Raw genomic sequence first — 4,034 nt, forward strand, 5'->3', positions numbered from 1 at the left:
AGTTGTGAGGTGGGATCTAACAAGTAGGAGAGGGGTATCTCTCTTCCTTGTCTTCACTCTCCCTTGTGCTTAACTCCCAGTCACGGAGCTTTCTCGGTATTTCTAACAATATTGGGTTTCGCTCTTTATTCAACTTCTAAGTTTTGTAATTTGAGCAACCTTGGAGAGTTAACTCTCCACTCACCTATTCCAAGGCCTAATGAACCTAAACTTGTTGGCGTTTATTAATGAAAACAACAAAAGTTCTAGTTCATTTTATTAGATCGCTTGATTTTATATAGCTATTCTTTAAGTCAGGGGGAATTACAAGAGTGAAACTTAGGATGTTTTATGACGCAAAAGAAATCAATAGAAAACTAACTATATGGATGCAGTCATTTTCTTCGATGAAGAGTGATTTCTACTTGGGTTCCATGAAAACCTATATATAAGCACAATATTTTTCCTTTCTTTTTTGAAACAATCCACACACACCCAAAATCTAAAAAGACTAAGAATGCTTAAAAATGCAAACTAACCTAATGCAAGTCAAAATGATGATGCAAGATCCTAAATAACACTCACAAGCAAATGCGGTTCTTTATAAAGATAATAAGGCAACTTGAAAATGAAGAGGGCCAAAAAATTAAAAACAAATTCTCTCCAAAGAAAGAAGAACAAATTGCAAAATACCACAATTCGCTTTTCAACAACAAAACAAGAGAAACTGTAAACCAAAAGCTTGGAAAAAGAAAAACAAAAAGCAATGTTTTTGTGATTTTTCTTTTAAGGAAACAAAAGCAACTTTTTGAGGTCACAAAAGTACTACTAAAATTTGAAAGATCAAGAAATAAGTACAAGGAGTCTTCCAATCTCGCAAGTTATAAAACTCATGAATAAATGAAGAAATACTACAAACTTACACAATCTGATTCGAACAGCAGCAAAAGATTTCAACAAACCAACAAAATATCAAGAAAGAAATACTTTCAAACTTTGCCAAAAAGACTCTACAAAAGGCACGAAAAGAAACAAGGCCATAAAACAAGGAAAATCAAAGCAAGAGAACTTGAAATCTGGGCTGAAAATGAAATCAAAGTCAATTTCTTGTTCTGGAAAGCCAGAACATCCAAGAAATTCAAAACGAGGTCTTGAACCCAAGACACAAACTACAAACTTGCTTAAGAAGCAATCCTAGGCCAAACAATACTTTTTAGTGAGAAGGAGATTTTGAAAAAGAAAGCTTGCAGGAAAACTGAGTTCTCCAGATAGCAAATGACCATACAACAGCATAAAACACCATGCAAAAGACCTAACTGGGAAAAAATATTTGGAAAAAGAATTCAAAAAATTGCATACGCGACTATGTAAAGACATAGAAGCATGCACACACGTTTATAATACGAGAAACTCTTGTACAAGCGAGTCTGCTTGAAGAAACCTGTGTGTATACACGATTGTAACCTAAGAAAACATCGTATACAAAGCTTAATTAGGAAAAAACAAAAAACAAAGTCTAATCAAGAAGATCATACTGGATGCTTGGGACACTAATGGATCAAACAACACAGTAAAAGCAAGCAATCAAGAAATTGAACCTTGATTAAGAACAAACAACCCAAACCAAGAATAACAAGAATGTTATCCCCAGCGGAGTTGCCAATTATGTTGTGGGTGAGACCACCCTAGGTCCTTGGGTTGAGAACCCCAATAGAGCGAAGGGCAAACCACAACAAGAAATGCTCAAGCAATCAACCTAAATTCTTATTCTACTGAACTATGTAAGAGTGTCCTTACCCGGGAGTCCTATGTTTGAGTAGATCCTGTAGGGTGCAAACCCTCAGCTTCTCTTGATATCTTTGAAACCTGAAAATTATTCAAATGAAACATATACAATAGTAGAAACATAAATCATGTTCATGATATTAACTTTAAATCATATAAATGAATGAACAATTATGCATCAATGTAAGATTCATAAGTGAATTACAATATAAATAGATGCATAAACACATTTAATATCGGAAACAGAACAACATTCCTTTATTGAAGTTAGCTACAAGTAAAGTGGAGAAATACGACCTAAGTCCTTCTCCGGCTCCAAGCGGAATCATCCTCCGGATTCGTCCTTTCCCAGCCTCAACAATCTTCCTCCATCACCAATACAAGGATATCTTCAAGAAAGATGAAGGATATCTCTAACAAGGAAACAAGGGTTTCCTGAAGCTTTGGGGAGTGCAAGTTCCAGGGATTTCGTCGAACTCAATCAGGGATAATCTCGCTATAGTATCAATATCTCATATATTCTCCCTTAAGGCCTTCCCATGGAGGCTTATTTATACTTCTCCAAATTAGTTTTTTCAGTTGGGAAACAATTGGGCCACAGGAAATAGAAGGTGAGTAACAGGTAAAACCCATGAACTCCGCCCAAAATTAAGGAAATTTAATTTTTTAAGTGTTTTAACATATGTACGCAAGTTGGTTATATGTTGACCCACATGTACACGCTTTTATCACAGGGAAAAGTAGTGTATAAGGAATAAAACATTTTATTTTTTAGATTTTGGACCAATTCTGGAAGGAAGGGTTGCCCTAGGCCATAATCAGAGCATTAGACCTACCAAGAGTGGAAAATGGTGCTATAACAGGTAGTATAATGAGTTTGAGTGAAATTTTGACATGAGCATGGAAATAATTATAGTTTCATCAGAATTCATTGGTGTGTCAACTTTATTTCATGGTACATACTATCATATATCTATAATTTTAAATGTCCCATAGAATGTCACTTTGTTTGAATAGTCACATCCATACAACTTAGAACTTGACGTGAGCCATAGAATAATCTTATGAGCTTTGAATAGCGTAATGTTATTTAATCCACGTCATGATGTTATTATTGTTTGTGTCATAAAGTTAGCATTATTGAAGATGTGATGATGCTCTTGTGATTGTGATTTTGTGCCACTGTGAATGTAGTGAGTATCGTACTAGAAAAATAAGTTGATTTTACGCAAAAATGATGATTTCTAGAGATTCTTCAATGAGTTGAATCAAAAAATTAAGTAGTAAGCCTCTCCACAAGATTGTCTTCCGAATACTGTAATCAATTCGACATATATATATAGACACACACACACACACATTAGAGAAATAATGTATAGAAGCGGGCCATATATGGCATGTCATATAGACAATGAACCATTGTATATAGAAGAATCCATTGTAGAGTCACAAACATATTGAATTTACAGTGAGATATGATCACACATATAGATGTGATTCTCTGATTATAATGAGGCGAGTTCCATACGAGTCATTCGCCATAGAATTTACGAGCAAGGCCATTTCATAAAGATCAATTGAGTCATAGAAACAATGTGTGATGTCAATACAAAAACGAGTGACGTCATTGTATAGTTAGATGATGCATAAAAGTATTCATATAGGTAAGATATGTTGTTACTGTATATAACAATGCCAATCCACGATGATACTGAAAATTGATGCCATGGCGATTATGTATGCAGACTAACGAGTCGTAAGCATACCAACGTGACACTAAAATATATCAAGAAATGTCATAAACAATGTAATTGTGATGTGATGCTCTTGTAATGTGTAAAGGATGAGTCATTATGATGACAAGAGTGTTCATAGACATTTCACCAATCCACTAAAATCATGAGCTGGTGAGCCTTTGCATTAGCGTGAACAATTATAGAGTGAATTTTCGGTCTCTTTAATCAAACCAAATGAAAAATCGAGTCATTATTTGGCGAAAGAGTCAATCGAGTAGAAGTTATAGAGCCACAAATATTTGAGACTAATCTCTGCATCCCTAACAATTCAACTATCAATTACAGATGGTTAGGGTTTTGTAACACCCTCCTCCCACCTCTACCCAAGTAGCCAACCAACCAAGGTAAACATGCGACGAGAGGGTACTATGGATAGATTCAACCTGCTATGTGACCTTAAGTAAGTGGAATCGATGGAAACATAATATACATACATTCAACATCAGCTTCAGGACCCTCAAGAACTAATCCAAC

The sequence above is a fragment of the Pinus tabuliformis genome, chromosome 3_1 (genome assembly GCF_031772625.1).
Source record: "Pinus tabuliformis cultivar Carrire ecotype Pingquan chromosome 3_1, CPIR1, whole genome shotgun sequence".
Lineage (NCBI taxonomy): Eukaryota > Viridiplantae > Streptophyta > Pinopsida > Pinales > Pinaceae > Pinus > Pinus tabuliformis.